This window comes from Sus scrofa, chromosome 9 (assembly GCF_000003025.6).
Source record: "Sus scrofa isolate TJ Tabasco breed Duroc chromosome 9, Sscrofa11.1, whole genome shotgun sequence".
NCBI lineage: Eukaryota > Metazoa > Chordata > Mammalia > Artiodactyla > Suidae > Sus > Sus scrofa.
In genome coordinates, this window is record NC_010451.4 from 70,014,619 (window position 1) to 70,033,003 (window position 18,385).

The window sequence follows — 18,385 nt, forward strand, 5'->3', positions numbered from 1 at the left end:
ATAGCATCTGGAGCACATTTCCTGAGTTGTTTTACAGATGGTAAAACCTCCACCAAATGGAAGAACTATTGCAGAACATGAGCATACAGCCCCCAGAACTACCGGAACCTGAGGACTAGTAAAATTAATCCACGTGACACTACCCTGTTATCTCACCAGGAACTAATCAGAGAATCATGCACAACTGATCACACACCCTGTGACTCTCCCACGCCCCCTCCCACACATGCAAATATTTTCCCATTAAAAGCCCTTCCTGAAACCTATCAGAGGGTTTAAGTCTTTTTTGAGCATGAACTGTCCTGCTCTCCTTGCTTGAACCTTGCAAGAAGCATTTCTCTGATCGAAACTCTGACATTTTGGTTTGGCCTCACTGTGCATTGGGCACACGAACGTGGGTTTGACAACACTATTATATGTATTTTTTCTCATTTATTTATTTGCTTATTTGCTTTAGCCATTTTACTGGCTGTCTTTCAGTATATCATTCTGGTCTTTAATTTGCATTTCCATGACAAAGATGGCAAGCATCCTTTCATGTACATATTGATGCTTATTTTATTAAGTATCTATTCAAAGCCTTTCTTGTTTTATATAACTTAATGAATAAAATTGTTGATTTCTGCCAGAAAGCTTGCCAGAATTTTGATTGAGTTTGCAATGCTATAGATCATTGTGGGGAGAAATGATGTCTCAAAAGACTGGATTTTCTAGTCTAAGAATGTGGCGTATCTCTCCATTTATTTAGGTCTTCTTTAACTTAACCCAGCAAGGTTTGGTAGATTTTTATGTAAGGGACTTAAACTTTCATTACTGAATTTATCCTTAATTATGATTATAAATGAATTTCTAAATTGTATTTCCAGCTGTTCACTGTAAGTATGTACAAATGCAGCTGAGTTTTGTATGATGATTGCGCTGGGTTGAATAGTGCCCCTCCTCACCCCAAATCTGTGCCTGGTCAGAACTTGTGACCTTATTTGGAATGAGGATGTTCACAGGTGTAATTAGCTAAGGATCTGAAGATAAATCATTTAGATTTAGGCTGGGCCTCCTTATAAGGAGATGAGGGAACACTGACACACATCGAAGAAGGCCATATGAAGATGGAGTCAGAGATTGGACTTAGAACTGGGGCCACCAGGTAAGAACTGGAAGAGGGGAGGAAAGATTCTGCACTGAAGCCTTCAGGGAAGAGTGTTCTACATCCTGTTTTTTGGCTGTTACATGAACAAGTCTTATGTGATATCTTGTACATTTTGCAACTAGTTTATTTTTGCCCGTGTGCCAGTTATCAATTTATTGCTTCTTAGTGCCAAATCAACAATTCTTTGTCCTGCATTTTCAGAGTAAAGCAAAACACTTATGAGCAATTCTCCTTTGTTAGCTGGCATGATGTTAGGCTTTGTCAATAGAAGGGGCTAGAGGGATACTGGAATAGCACAGGAAAGGGTGTGACTTTTTCCCTTCCTCTAGAAAGGGTGACTTCCACTAGAAAGGGGGACTTTTTCCCTTCCTCTGGTATGGCAGCTGACCCCAGGGGTACTCACTGTCCAATCAGTTTCTCTGGCACTTCAGAGGGCAACTTTCTGCAGACAAGCTTCATCCCTCAACACAGAAAATTTTCCACCGTCTAGCAATCCACAGCCACACCCTATCCCATGGTGACTCAATCTCTTGTGGTAGGATGGGTGACTTCCAAATTCTTTGTTCACTCTTGAGCTATGTGCCCTTCTCCTTACAGTAGTAACAACTCCTGTATTCCTCAGAGAACTTTTTTTCTTTTTCTTATTTTTTTTTTTTTTTTTTTTAGGGCCACAGGTGAGGCATATGGAAATTCCCAACGTAGGGACTGAATTCAAGCTGCAGCTGCCGGCCTATGCCACAGCCAGAGCAACACCAGTTCCAAGCCGCATCTGCGACCTATGCTGCAGCTCACAGCAACACCAGATCCTTAACCCACTGAGCAGGGCAAGGGATAGAACCCACATCCTCATGAATACTAGTCAGGTTCATTACTGCTGAGCCACAATGATAACTCCCCCTCAGAGTACTTTTCTACTCATTTGAGTTGTTAATCACTTTTACAAGTTAGTGGAATTTTTATATCATATATTTTTGCCAGTGTCAGGACATCATTAAAGTACTGAAGAGGGGGAAAAAAACTGTCAGCATAGAATTGTGTGTGCAATGAATGTATCTTTCAAAATGGAGAAAGAAAGACTTTCCAAATAAACAGAAAGTTCATTACTAGCAGATCTAAACTATAAGATTAAATTTCTTCAGGTAAAATAATACTACTGGAAAGAAACTTTGATCTATTCAGGAAATAAAGGCACTAAAACTGGCATAAACAAAGTTAATATAAGACAAGATTTTGGGGATGGGGGTGCACCCATGGCATACAGAAGTTCCTGGGCCAGGGATTGAACTCACGCCAAGCAGTGACCCAACCCACAGCAGTGACAGTACCAAATCCTTAACCACTAGGCTACCAGGGAACTCCAAAACTCAAGTTTTAAACGTTTCTAAAATCCATTAACTTTCTAAAGTAAAAATGGTAGCCATGTCTTGTGGGATCTCAGCATAAGTAAGAGCATAATGTAAGGCAAAACTAGTATGAAAGGTAGAAGGAAGGATTGGGGATATATTGTTAGGAGATCCTGACATTACATGTGAAGTGGTATAGTATTATTTCAAGGCAGAATGTAATTATCGCAAGTAATATCTATGACAAACTCTACAAGAGAAATGAAAATTTGTTTTCACACCAAAGCCTGCACAAATACTATTCGTGGATTTATTCATAATCACAAAAATATAGAAGCAACCCAAATATACCTCACCTGCAGAATGAATAAACTGGTACATCCATACCACAGTATATTATTCAACAATAAAGAAGAATTGATACATGCAGCAAAATGGCTGAATCTTAAATGCATTATGCTAAGTGAAGATGCTAGTCTACAGAACCAGAACAAAAAATTTTTAAAATAGTATGGAAACACAAAAGACCCCAAATAGCCAAAGCAATCTTGAAAAAAAAAAATGAACTGGAGGAATCAAGCTCCCTGGCCTCAGAATATACTATAAAGCTACAGTCATTAAAACAACATAGTACTGGCACAAAAAAAGAAACCTAAATTAATATTACAGAATAGCCCAGAAATAAACCTAACCACCTATGATCAACTAATCTATAAGGAGGCAAGAATATACAATGGAGAAAATAAAATCTCTTCATAAGTGGTGCTGGGAAAACTAGATAGCTAATGTAAAAGAATGAAATTAGAACACTTTCTAACACCATACACAAAAATAAAATGGATTAAAGATCTAAATATAAGACTGCATACTATAAAATTCTTAGAGGAAAACATAGGCCAAACACTCTCTGGCAAAACCTGCAGCAATATCTTTTCAGATCTACATCTTAGTAAAAATAAATAAATGGGATTTAATTAAACTTAAAAGTTTTTTACAGCAAAGGAAATCATAAACCAAATAAAAAGAAAACCATAGAATGGAAGAAAATATTTGTAAATGAAGCAACTGACAAGGAATTAATCTCCAAAACATACAAACACCTCCTGCAATTCAATATCAAAAAAAAAAAAAAAACAACAACATGGCAAAAGATACAGAGACATTTCTTCAAAGAAGACATATAGATGGCCAAAAAACACATGCAAAGTTGCTCAACATCACTAATTGTTAGCAAAATAAAAATCAAAACTGCAATGAGATTTCACCTCACACCAGTCAAAATGGCCATCATTAATAAATCTGCAAATAACAAATGCTAGAGAGAGTGCAGAGAAAAGGGAATCCTCCTGCACTGTTGGTAGGAATGTAAATTGATAAAACCACTATGGAAAACAATATGGAGTTTCTTCAAAAAATGAAAAATAGAACTATATAGAACTATATGTTCCAGCAATTCCACTGCTGGGCAAATATCTAGAGAAAACCATAATTTGAAAAGATATGTGCACCCCAATGTTCATTGCAGCACTATTTACAATAGTCAAGACTTGGAAGCAACCTAAATGTCCACTGACAGAGAAATGGATAAAGAAAATGTGGTACATTTGTACAACGAAATTTTATTCAGCCATAAGAAAGAAAGAAAGAAAGAATGCTATTTGCAGCAACATGGATGGACCTAAAGATACCATACTGAGTGAAGTTCGACAGTGAGAGACAAACATCATATGATATAACTTATATGTGGAATCTAAAAAAGGGACACAGGAGTTCCCACTGTGGCACAGTTGAAACGAATCTGACTAGTAACCACAAGGTTGCGGGTTTGATCCCCGGCCCTGCTCAGTGGGTTAAGGATCAGTGTTGCCACGAGCTGTGGTGTAGACCACAGAAGTGGCTCAGATTTGGCTTTGTTGTGGCTGTGGTGTAGAACAGTGGCTACAACTCCAATTCGACCCCTAACCTGGGAACCTCCATATGCCACAAGTGCAGCCCTAAAAAGCAAAAAATAAAAAATGGATACAAATGAACTTATTTGCAGAACAGAAATAGATTCACAGACTTTGAAAAACTTAGGGTTACCAAAGGGGGCCAGTGGAGGGATGAACTGGGGGTTTGGGACTGGCATATGCACACTGAGGTGTATGCAATGATTGGCCAGTGGGGACCTGCTTTATAGCACAGAGAACTATACACAATATTCTGTGATAATCTATGTGGGAAAAGAATCTGAAAAAGAATAGATGTTTGTGTATGCATAACTGAATTACTTTGTCGTAGAGCAGAAATTATCACAACATTGTAAGTAATCACAACATTGTAAATACTTCTATAAAACAAAAAAATAAAAAAGATGCTAGTCTCAAAAGATTACACAGTGTGTGATATCACTCTTCAAACACTCTAGAAAAGGCAAAATTATAGGGACAGAGAACAGGTCAGTGGCTTCCAGGATGAGGGGTTCAAGGAGAGAATGATTACAATGGGGCTGGGAGAATTTTTTTTTAAGGTAATAGAATGGTTCTATGTATTGATTGTGGTGGTGGTTACATAACTGAATGCATTGGGAAAAACTCGCAAAACTGCATACTAAAAGTGAATCTTACTGCAAGTAAATTATACTTAATTTAGAATGAAATTTTTTTTAATCTCCCTATTCAAATTACTAGTATCAGGTATGTCTTCCAACTGGACCTTGACTATATCCAGAAAGTTTATTTATGTAGAATATTACTTAGAATATTTTGATAGGGTGGGTACTTAATTATATATGTTTAAAATATGTAAAGATTAAAATTCCTTTGGCCAGTAGTTCCCTCTTTGGCACAGAGGAAACGAATCTGACTAGTATCCACAAGGATGCAGGTTCAATCCCTGGCCTCACTCAGTGGGTTAGGGATCCCATATTGCTGTGAACTGTGGTGTAGGTCACAGATGCAGCTCGGATCCCACCTTGCTGTGGCTGTGGCATAGGCTGGCAGCTGTAGCTTCAATTAGACCCCTAAACTGGGGATTTCCATATGGCATGGGTGTAGCCCTAAAAAACAAAAATAAAAATAAAAAATAAAATTCCTTTGACCATTATTCATGATATAAGATATAAGGCTTCTACTGCCTAACCATTTGCTTGTTAGAAGAGGTCCCATGGCATTTCCCAGAGATAAACCTTGGCTGGCATAATTTTATCTCAGCTAAAAAATGGCATGTGGCACTCTCTTTCTGAACACACCCTGTGTAAGTTCCGCATTTTTTACAAGATCTCAACCTCACACCTGGTGTGGCTGAGTGTTAGAACCTGTGTCCACACACATGAGCAACAATGCTGAAAACCATCATTCCCATACCTGTCAGGAGTATAACCCCAAATTCACTTGTGGCCCCAAACCTACAAAAGCTTGAGTAGAATAGAGTATTTACAGAGGCTTGCTTAAAGCCTGTGCCATCTATCCTCTCCTCTGGATTCTTTTAAATTTATTCCTATGTTAAATTAGACCGCTCAAGAGAGCAGCCTGCAAGGCTTCAACAAATTGATATGATGGAACTGTCATTAAAGACCCATATCAAGGAAAGTTCTAAGAAAGAGCACCATGAAGCCCATTGTTTTTGTCAAGGACATTGTTCATTTTGGTGACAATGTCTATCTCTTTTCTAAGTGTAAGAGACAGTTGTATCTCTCTTCATCAACATTTATGATACAGAAACTAAGACTGGTCCATTGGCATCTTTCTTCATTCACTGCTAGAAACCAACGCTGAGTCTGGTTCAGTATTGGTAATGTCATAAGCAAGAGTTAAGACAGTGCATTTCATGAACTAACCTACCCATAGTCACTTTGATTTCCTTCCTTTATTTTTACTATATCTCATGTTTCTTGCTTTTGCTACTTCAGTTCATCTCACTACTTTATATTATTGCTGCCTTGGAAAAAATTAAGTATAAACAAATTCAAAATTACATACATGTCTAGTGGACTAGTACATATATAATAGTCATTGGGTTAATAATTGGTTTCCTATGGACTAAATAAAGCAAACATGCTCCTTGTGTTCTAACCATGACAAAGTCCCATCTTAAGCACAGAGAAGGCATAAAACAAACAGTCTCTTAGGCTACACTTTTACCATCATGACAATTTTTGCCAAAATCATAGGTCTCAAAACTTAAAAGCAAAGATTCCCTTTAAAAACAGTTTCTTTTCATGATGGTTCAGATTATCTGTACTTATTTTGGCTTATTTACAATGAAAGATGCACCACAATTCTTAATCCAAGAAAACTATTTGATGGCACTGTCTTTACAGTGAAACCCTAGAGAGCTAGGAGACTAAGATAAAAATAGAACTTTGGAAATGGGGCATAGTATTAAGACATGGCTGCTACATGCAAGAATACAAAACCTATGACCTAATACTAATACCATTACATTTTTTTTCTCCTGCTGGCACTCATAAGTGGCACAGCATTTGCCTCTTCCAGTCAGTTGTAAATTAAAGAAATTCAAAGGTAGCTTTGGAAGATGGTCTAATGTACTTCTCAGCTTCAAGGCAGGGATCATAATAGAAAGAAGATTTAACTGAATATGCAGAAATTTACTTCAGAAGACCTGGATTTTAATCCTGTCTCTTCTAGGTCACCTAGATTACCTGGAGTAGGTCACAACCTCGCTGAATTTCAGCTCTCTCCTTGCCAGCAGGGGACACTGACCCTGAGCTAATAACATCCATACATTCAATAAATAGTTATTGAGCTCCTGCTGTACTTCTGGTCAGCACCAAGACCTGAATAAACACATGTCCTGTATTTAAGGTCTATTAGGGCATCATCTACCTCACTAGTCATATGTCTGTTTATACTACATCTAAATTTCTAGAAAACACTTATGTTAGATCTTAAATGTTAAGGGGCATTATGTTAAGCATGTAGATATACCTCAAAGTTCCAGCTACAGTGTTACCAAAACTCATTGTCCACACAATCTATTACCACAACAAATACCAAAAATTGTGCACCAACACCAACTGTATGTTCTTCAGTGACTTACCCTGTAAGCAGGTTTCCAGCTCTAAAACTCCACCTTCTCTCTCCCCAAACACTTCCTATGAGTTGCCTCCTATGTTTTCTCCTTAACGCTTAGGTTAGCATTTCTTTCTACCTATGAAGAGATCTGTATCTTAAAGAGGATGCAGTAAACACTGGGACTATCTTTCAGTCCATGTATACTTGATCTTATAATCTAGAAGATTGTACACATGAATATTCCTCAGTGCTTGCTTTGGAGGGGAAAAAAAAAGATGTGTATGTGCAAAACAGAAAGATTCCAGGTATAAAATGGTTGTTATAAAAATAAGTTGGCCTCTCATAAACGAAAAAAAATGCTGATTCAACTATAAACACAGCTCAAGGAAACTGATTTATATACTGTTAATACTGAAATGGGAGGAAAATGGAACAAGATTTTCATTTCCCTCTCATCACTGTGGAGCTTGAAAAGATGAACAGGAAGCAAGAATCTGCCCAGAAATGCAACCACGTTTTCACAATTTCTGTCCACCCAGATAGGACAAAGTTCAACATCTGCAATTTGGGAAATGACTTTTATCATTTTAGTAAAATATATTTTAGCACATGAGGAGATACCATTTTTTAATGCTTCCTGCAATGCATAGCCTTATCCCCTAAAGCTTTCATTTTCCCCAGAACGACCTCACAGCCAGCTCAAAGGACAAGATGGGCTGCCTGACTGATTATACCCTGAGAATATTTATGTAACTTCTGGATGGAAGCAAAATACTGAAAAGAGGATACAGAAGATAAAGTAATGGAAGCTGGCCTGACTTAAGCCTCATGTAATCCCTAGCATCTCCTAAATCACAAGGTAAGATTAGTCAGTGATAAAAATTCTTGAATGGTTTGGCAGCTGTCTGAAAGCCTGCATTTTCCTTTCAAGTGGACTGGCAAATTTAGAGAATTTATGACCTGACCTATCAAAGATATTATTTTGAAGTCCTTGACCAATATAATAAACATTACAGACAACTATTATTATGGGTTTTTTTTCCTTTTATTGATTGAATGGTTGAATGCTATACCAAATGATAGTTGCATCCAATCAGACCAAAGCTCAAGAAATGCTTTTCCTCTTTACTTCTGACTCTTGAATGACTTCCATTCCAAATGTGAAAAGGAGACATTTTTCTTTTCTGTAAGTGTGGCAAAAATAATACATTCCTTGACCTCTTAAAAATTGTCTCAATTTTTTCCCTTTGGAAAATAAACCTTTTATCTTTTTTCTGTAGTCCAAGATGTAATGTTACATACAGTTCCATGCAATATAATGCGAATTTTTAAAATTTCATATGAACAGTGATGATTCACATTGATATTCAGAGAAGATATGAGTATTTATGCAAATATGTCATTACAATAAGCTTATTTGATATAACTTTGATCAGCTGGCATTATGATATTTATTTAGCAACTTCCATGGAGCCCAATTCTTTTATCACAGCATTACGTAGATATACTGGTTTTGAGTCAAAAGAGTGGATTCTGTTGTGATGTAACTACCTGAGATTCTCGCTCCAGAACCCAAATAAGTTTACTTTATTTTATTTTATTTATTTTTTTTTATTATTATTATTATTATTTTTTTTTTTTTTTTTTTTTTTTTTGCAGAGCCCTCAGCATGCAGAAGTTCCTGGGCAGGGGATTGGACCCACACCATAGCAGTGACCTAGGCAGCTACAGTAACAGTGTCAGATCCTTAACCTGCTGTGTCACAGGAGAAATCCAAATAAATTTATTTACTAGATTTCTTCCTACAGCGAAAGAGAGCATTATTCTCTGTTAAATTTAAAAGCATATAATATAACATATTAAATCTACAGTGAATAAAAACAGAAAGAACTTCTCTTCATTTCTTTGTCTAATGTGTGTTCCATGACTTAGCAAAAGTACTATGCTCCAGGCATGATGAAATGCAAATACTCAGGGGAACTGCTACCATTTAAATAGGTTCTAACAATTCAGGCACAAAAAGCCACCACAGCAAAGCTGACTCTTTCTCCCCAGGATCCTTCAACCTCAAAAAAATGTCAACCTCAAAAAATACATGCATAGGAGTTAAAGGTTCACCCAAAAGTCAACAGTATAACTAAAAGAGAAAAATCACAATCCACAGTTGGCTCCAGGAAGTTAAGAATTGAGGGAAAAAAAATCCCAATTCTATTTTGAATTTTGTTCGGGCTGGTCTGTTTGGTTTAGCAGGCAAAGGATGAAGAATATGTAAATGCCCAATTTGAGCCTCACAGTTATAAATGTTGAGCATTTTCTTAAAGTCAACAATATTTTCTTTAATTAAACCATTCATGGAGTTCCCATTGTGGCTCAGCAGGTTAAGAACCTGACTAGTATCCATGAGGATATGCATTTGATCCCTGGCCTCACTCAGTGGGTTAAAAACCCACCATTGGAAAAAAAAAAAAAAGTGGAGTTCCCATCGTGGCGCAGTGGTTAACGAATCCGACTAGGAATCATGAGGTTGCGGGTTCGGTCCCTGCCCTTGCTCAGTGGGTTAATGATCCGGCGTTGCTGTGAAATGTGGTGTAGGATGCAGACACGGCTCAGATCCCGCATTGCTGTGGCTCTGGCGTAGGCTGGTGGCTATAGCTCCGATTAGACCCCTAGCCTGGGAACCTCCATGTGCCGCAGGAGCAGCCCAAGAGACAGCAAAAAGACAAAAAAAATAAAAACAAAACAAAACAAAAAAACACCATTGCACAAGCTGTGGCATAGGTCACAGATGCAGCTCACACCTAGATCTGGCATTGCTGTGGCTGCAGCTCCGACTCAGCCCCTAGTCTGGGAACTCCCATATGCCACAAGTGTAGCCCCAAAAATAAAAAAATGCTAATATAGTACTCAAAAGACCCATATTTTTATAGTTCAACTTTCAGAGCTAGAAATAGTTATACTGTAGCAACATTGGCAACATGGTATATGTTAATATTAATATCAGAATGACCTCTGTGTTAGGGTTCCAGGAATCTGAGTGCTATTAGATAAGGGATTTATTACAGATATGGCTTTATCCAACTGTGGGAGAAGATAGGGAAGTATAAATCCAGAAGACAAGGGTTGGGACCAGCCCCACTGAATAGGAAGGGGACCTGATGAAGTCATCAATGGGATGACTGCTGACTGCATTTGTTGAACCCAAAGTCACTGTAGGTCAACAGGGCCCACAGTGAGGAAGAAAAGCTGGATATAAAAAGGAGTAGAACAAGAGAGACTGAAACCTGCCAATCTGAAGTTAAACCCATGAAGCCAGTGGAATGTGTGTTTGTCTTTCAATGCTTTCTGACCTTGATCACACTGGTGACCTACAGATAAAGCTGGTGCCTTCATCATGGGGTTACACACGCACCTGCCCTGGGACTCTGAGAAGCTAAAAGAGGAGATCTGGAGAAGGTGCAAGCACAGATGATGCCCTGTTCTAACAAGATGAGCTAAGAGGCCAGCATCATACTCCCTACTTAGTGTTCTGCGGTATAGGTTAACCACTTATGAATACATCTGATGTTAGAGAGTAAAGGAATGGAAGAGGAAGCAATGGAAAATAATAGATTAATATATATCACAATTGACAGAGTAATATGCAAATAAATTCATACCAAGCTAAGTAAGAAATTATCATTAGTTATTACAGTTCTCATTCTTAACTTGTCACATAGTTATAGCTGGTATTCTGCCTTCCTTCTTTCACTACCCATTATATATTCCCTTTGCTTCTGAAGCAATTTTTTTTTTTTGCTCAATTTTCCTCATCTGGTGAGATGACCCAAACATTCATTTTTGAAGCATTTGGGCCACCTGTGTTGCATTATTATAGTTTTTCGATTAGCTTTTATTGCAGCTGATAGAAGTACTAAGAAGCACCCCAAGGATGTCTTTATTCCTGATGTCTCCCAATCCCCCAACAGCATAGTAGCAACACCTTTGTTCTCTTGATAATTGAGATAAACAAGCCCAGCGGCACTAATGTGGGAACTCTGCCAGTGCTGAGTATGCCTGCTTCAACCATGCATTCCCAAACTGGAGAAATAACCACAGGATGGATTCAAGGACCCATTGTCCCACTAATAGCCAAATCAAAACTTCATTGATTACCTTGCACCCATAAGCTCCTTTTCTGACTAGTGGACCACAATGGCATTTGGGGTTTCTAGGAATAAATGTCAGTCATGAGACTAGTATCCAGTAATTCCCCAAAATGCTGGTTATTTCCACTTCTTAACTTTACCACCTTGGTAAATAGCAATAGGTCCCTTTGAGGAATGTTGTGAAGATTTCTGGTATAAAATGTTGACTATCTCAAAGCCACCACATTGTCCACATCCTTCCTCAAGACACCTGGCATTTCCTTCAGTCAAAGGACTTTAGGGCTGGAAATTAGCTCATGTTTGGGAATTGAGTGAAAGGCCATGATTCTATTGCTGTTATTTAAGGCAGATTTTTTGTTTCTAGACCTAAAGTTTTCTACTTAATTCAAGTGAGACTATAAGAGGCTGTAAAAATATTTAGTTTTATAAACACCATGATCATCAAAGATCTTTCTGCAGATCAAATTCTGATTACTGCTTTTGTTCTGCTGTCCAATATGATAACCACACCCACCTCGCCTCTGGCAATTAAGTGCTGCTTTTCGTCCCTGCCTCCCAAGAATCCCAGCATCCCTTTGAATTAGAGGGTCCAATTTGAGGAGTATATTCCTCCTGTGGGTCCTGACCTACAGAGAACAGCCCCTCTAGAGCTCTCAGGGGATAATGAGCTCTTTTACAAATTTATTTCTTAGAGCTTAGATGAAGGGAGTGTACTCTAGACTCTCCCGTGGGACATAGTTCAGGGTAGGGTACCTAAGTCTTACATGACAGATCCACTTTGGCATCACAATCTTTCTAAACCTGCCTCTACAGAACATCAAGGAACTCCTGAAATTTCAATTTCAATTAGTGTAGATCATCTTTGGACCCGTGTTTCAGTAAACCAACCAAGCAAACTCTTAGAGTCATCCTTGCTACTTAAGCTAAAACATTAAATCCAGACTCTTTTCTTAGTTCAATCTGTATCAACAAATTCAGCCCAATACATGAATATATTTCTCTCACACTGTTCCAACTACCTTAGAATTCATTCTCATACATGTTCTCCAGGATGCTGTCAATATAAATTTGTAAAAATTGCAATTACCTTGATGTATATGGCACTATTTCATGTGTCATATTTTATACCTAACCCCCTAAGCTGGCCCCAAGATTTTTTGTCTGATTATAGATCTAGAAGATATTGGATGGAAGTAGGTCCTGAGAAGCCTCTGCAAGCCTTTTACCTTGGCAGAGGCTTCATGTTCTTGAGACAAGTAGAAACTCACCTCCAAAGACAAGAGATAAAGAGCCTCTTCTTCTAGCAAAGGAGGCTCAGCAGAATTTAAGAACCCAATGTCCTTAGCTTTATTAGGATCCGTCCATAGGCCCCCATTTCAATTTTTTTGTTTTCATTTCTTCCAAACCAATATAATCAACATAAGAAATTCTACAAGACTGCGAATTCAATTTGCACTGAAATTCAGGTGCTTTCAGGAACAGACGTTAGGTTTGGTTTTCAGAAATCTAAGCCCTATGTTTACAGAAAACCAAACTTTATTTTAGGGCAGTTATAGAGGCATTTTAGTCCATTCTCCAACCTTGAGACTTGAGACTACATGTTCTTTCTTCAAGTTGTCCCCTAAACCTCAAAACAGCCCAGTGTCTAAGAGAACACCAATTTCCAGTCGCCAGTCCCAGGAGAGGATTCCAAAAGCTTCTGCCCAACGTATTTGTAACAGAGTGACTAGAGAGAATACAACACAGTTGAGCACTAGATATAACAGTGCTTTATTCACATAGAGATGAGACAGAGCAAGATCAGCTCCAATACTGGGCAGCAGTCATGCACAGACAAAGGGTCTCTCCTGGCAACCAATGCAAGGCACTTGGCTCACCCGTACCCTTCCTGTGCCTCAGTAGATGGGTTCCATCCCTTCTTCTCAGAGGACAGATATGGCATCGGGGTTGGCCAGGTTCTCTATGATGCTCACACTTAAGCAGAGCAGAGGGAGGAGCATGCACTGGGCTTACAACTGAAAAAGATATTCCCATGCAGAGTGACAAGCCTGGCCCAGGCTGTGAGCTCTTACCCCGGTTAGAAGTTGTCCCCAGCACAAGGCCCATCTTGAAGAGGTTGAGTGTGGGTCAAAAGACTCATGTACCCAACTGCTTTTCCCAACAAGCATCAGCATTTTGTCCTAGCACATCATGGATTACCAGTAACCCCTTTATCGCTGGCAACAGCATCATTAACACCATTAGGTTTCATCAAATCAGAAAAATACTTTCAGATAATCCAGAACCCAATACAGATATCTTGTTTCACTTCTCAGTTCCCATGGAAGCTCCAAAAACGCAGACCACATTTGGCACCCCATGTGAAAACCGAAGGGAAAAATCCCTGCTTCTATTCTCAATTTTGTTTAGAATGTCTACAATTTACTCAGTAGATACAGGGTTAAAAAAAACAGACAGAAAATTAGTTTTCACTTTGAACTTATAGACATTGTTCACACTCTTAAAGCCTCCAAAGCCCACTCAATCAAGCAAAAATATGAACCAAGTTCGAAACCTTTAATGTTTTCTTTATTATATATTTCAAGTCTGGAAAGGACTAGAAAATAATCATGTTTTCAATGTATTAAATGTTAGTGGTCCTGACTGGCTTGAGTGCCTAGACTAAATCCTAAAAGGGAAATAAATGGAAGATGGACACACTAGGTTTACCAGGGAAAGCAATTTTCACAAGGTAATGCATTTGATTAAGCAGAACATATGGTCTGGACTGCAATTAATACAAGCCCTGTGGTGTAATATTTGCCTGCATGTGTGTGGCAAAACATCCTTCTTCATATCATCCTACTCCAATAGAATGTACTCGCAGCAGAAGTTAGGTGCACTGTCAGCCCAGCAAAAACCAATGATTGGTATCTGCTTCTCTTTCAATATAGAAAAGATTTCCTCTCTGCTTCTTCGTAAGCTTTTAATTGAAGGGTTCAAAACAAAAAACAAAAACAAAAACAAAAACAAACAAACAGCAAAAAAAAAAAATCCTCTTTGAGCTTCTTTTCAAGCTGATTAGCTGACATGTAATGATTATCAGATATTGTGCTGGAAGGTAATTAGGCTTATATAGGCATCCATTTCCAGCCCTGAAAAATTCTACCTTCAAAACCAACTCTTAAATTACTTAACAGAGAACACAAGCAAATTGAATGTGGTTTTCCAAATGACACTCTCCTTGATATCACACAAGGCACTAACATCCAACTTGCCCCTTCAAGTGCTCTACTCACAGTGCCAAGCAACTGCTGGAGGCCCCGCCAAGCTTACCCTTTCTAGGTATAAAGCCATGAAACAGTGCCAATATATTTGCTATGACTTGGCTCCTTGCAAGTGCTCTCTTTCAATGAATTGTATTCTCCAGAAAATGAATGTCCCAGTGAATTATGTCTGGCATGTCAATTTCTTTCTATAAGAGAGGAAATTTTTCACTCTATTTATTTTTGTTTATAAATGCAAAAATCTATTCAAAAAAAGCAATATTCCAGAATGTGTTCCAATCACACTAGTTGAAACTTTGGCATCCTTGCTGTTTTTTAAACATTAACTTTTGCTGAACTCCCTCAAAGTACAGAGTCACTTTTTAAGACTGCAGTACTAGTAAAGTGCAAGGTCATGTGGCAAAGTCAGTAGTAAAGAAAGCAAGATCCTCAAATTAACTGATTTCTCTGCTCTCTCGGTGACCTTATACATGCCCCCGTTCCCCTTCAAAGTCTCACCTCACTTCCACAAGAGTCTCAATCCCACCAGGCTAACACTAACAAGGAGGGAAAGCCCTTTATCTGAGTAACATCACAACAGAACAGACATCTTACAAGTTTGTTATTGGGGCAAAGGTCTTTGTACAAAGCTGGCACACAGAAAGGTGTAGCTCATCAGTGGGCTGGAAAGCAAAGATGTCCAAATGTTCATAATCACCTGCACATCCTGCAGCTACTGAACAAGACAGAGGCATCACCAAGGCATTTTTAAGCTTCTGTAGTGTCCTTCATTCTAGGATAGGCTCCTCCACCTTGTCTAGTGTAGAAGTATAAAATACATGTAGAAAAGTGCTGAAATCATGAATGTATGATCTGATGGATTCTCACAAGCCAATATACCTGTGATCATTATCCAGATCAAGAATGAGACCATTGCCAGAACCTCCAATGCTGGTTTCCCCTTATTGTGAATCATCATAGATCTCCTGGATACCAAGGAGTCATTGCCTGACTATTTCACATATTGAATCATATAAGCTGCTTATTGCAGACTAGCACACAGAACTTTTAGGAGATGCAAAATATGCAGCACTGAGCTCAAAATAGACCCAAAGTTCCACCACTTCTTGCCACCCCTACACAGCTACCATTTCTTGGCTGGAATTTACAATAACCTCACAACTAATAATTACTGTTCTTTCCTTTTCCATTCAGAATACTCTTAAACTAGTAGCCAATGTGAATATTTTATAATAAACATCCCATCATGTCATTCAGCTAGTATCACTTTACCCCTAACGGTGATGTTTCTCAGTCTTGGCTGCACATCCAGCAGCTTCAAAACCGCTAATATCTGCGTTCCTCTCCCACAGATTCTAATTTAATTGGTCCAGGATGTGTCGTGAGCTCCCCCTGGGGGCGATTCTAATATATAGACCTCTTATAACCCCAAGGCCCATGTGAGGCCCACATTCCCTCTAATTTCATCTCTTACTGTGCTTCCTCACTCACACAGTCCCAGGCACCTTGGCCGCTGCCCTGTTCCTTTAAGCCAACTGTCAAGCCCCCACCTCCCGCCCAGTCCACTGGCTCTTCCATCTTCCGAGGCTGCTCTCCCTGAAATAGCTAACTCCATCACTCACTTTAGGTCTCTACATAAAATCCTCTTTCTCGATGACCCTCCCCCAGCACTCACTGGCCACCCTTGACATGTTACAGCTCCCTTCTCTGATTTATACTCTCAACAATAATCACTCTCCAACATACAATAGACTTTCTTTCTTTGGCTCCACAAGGACAGGGCTTTCCTGTTTGTTCAGGGCAGTGCTCCAGCTCTTAGAACAGTGAGTACCTGTCACAGAGCCAGAGCTCAAGAAATGTTTACTGCATAAACAAAAGGTGTTTTCAAGTAATGAAAACCTTGAGTCGGCATCTAACAACCAAGAGTGGAGCATCAGTTATGATCACAAGCATCAATTACATTCTAAAGCAAAACTGGTTAAATGAAAACAACACAGATAAGGTGTAATTTACAGCAAAATAGTGATAAGCACTCTGTACCTCATGCTTCAGACAAAAGAAACCCCTAGAGAAAAGGTCATATGTTCTTTCACAGAACAGTCAGAGCTTTCAGGACAGCCAGACATCTAAAATCCACCAGAAATCATATTTATATATAATATAAATTCTGCATATTATATATATACAGGATATATAAATATGTACTATGTATGATATATATAATTATATATAATTTATACATATAAAATTTATATATGTACATATATAAATTAAGTTCCCAGAAATGGGAAATAGACAGGCTTTAATCTCTCTGTTTCATATTTTTTATATTTTCTTTTAGTTTACTCATCTTGGGTATCAGAAACTTCTTAACATATGATTATGGAAGCACACGTTTGCAATGACTTCTTTAAAGCACAGGGCATGGTGCGCCCCCTGCCAACTCTCAGCTGCCACAAGAGGACTTTCCTAGAGAAATTTAACACATTCATTCCATTTATTTTCCCCCAAAAATAAATTTTGACAAAGGAGCGCCTGAACTTTCTACCCTGACTGAAATATTAGGCTAAAATATTTTCTGAAGTACCAAGCTGCTAAGAAAGACTTGGGGGTGGGGGTGGGGGGTGTTGAAGAGGGAGAAAAACTCATCAGTACAGCAGAAAAAGGACAGATCAGCAGAGACAGGGCTATTTCCAATTGTATCCATAAGCACTGCTGATAAGAACTAAGTCACAATTCTACTGGGCCCAAGTTTTCCTCTTCCTCAAAGGAGCACTGTTCATCCCCACCTGCCTCAAAAACAGTGAAATTCCTGAGGCTTATATTGGAGAAAATTGCTACAGGGTCTCTTGACACTTAGGTGTTTATATTATTATCACTTAATAATGAAAAACAAACTGATTCTTTGTAGTTCAGATACCCACCCTGATACACAATCTATCTGAACATACTGTAAAATTTCTTGTAATCTCAACAAATGTTTGATAAATAGTAAAACTCTCACAGGTCTGAATTCAACTTCAGATTCAACTTCATCCAGGAATTTCTTACTATAGAAATAGCATAAAAAGAGTTTCTTTTTCAGGTCTCTAATTTTTTTAATGATTTTTATTTTTTCCATTATAGTTGGTTTACAGTGTTCTGTCAATTTTCTACTCTATAGCAAAGTGACCCAGTCACACATATCTATATACATTCTTTTTCTCACATTATCCTCCATCATGTTCCATCACAAGTGACTAGATATAGTTCCCTGTGCTATACAGCAAAAGAGTCTTCTAAAATTTGGATTTCTATTTAAATTGTGAAAATTACATTCTACTAAGTTAAACAATTTGTTTTGCTTCATCTTTCTTCTCTCATGCGCCCATGAAAATCCTATTTTCTAGTATTCTATCAGCATGTCAAATAAATATTTTAAAGAATAAAAAAAAATACAAAAATTCACCATTTGAAGTTCATCATTAGA

General features: G+C 38.3%; 2 long non-coding RNA genes across 3 annotated transcripts in view; one reads left to right on the forward strand and one right to left on the reverse strand.

Annotated features, from left to right (window-relative positions):
- Positions 1-18,385, reverse strand: part of LOC106504949 — a 590,151-nt gene that overhangs the window by 297,272 nt on the left and 274,494 nt on the right. The window lies entirely within an intron of this gene.
- LOC110255472 lies at positions 244-9,917 on the forward strand. Its single transcript, XR_002335801.1, has 3 exons — positions 244-1,144; positions 8,187-8,364; positions 9,165-9,917. It is a non-coding gene; the product is annotated as an uncharacterized LOC110255472 (long non-coding RNA).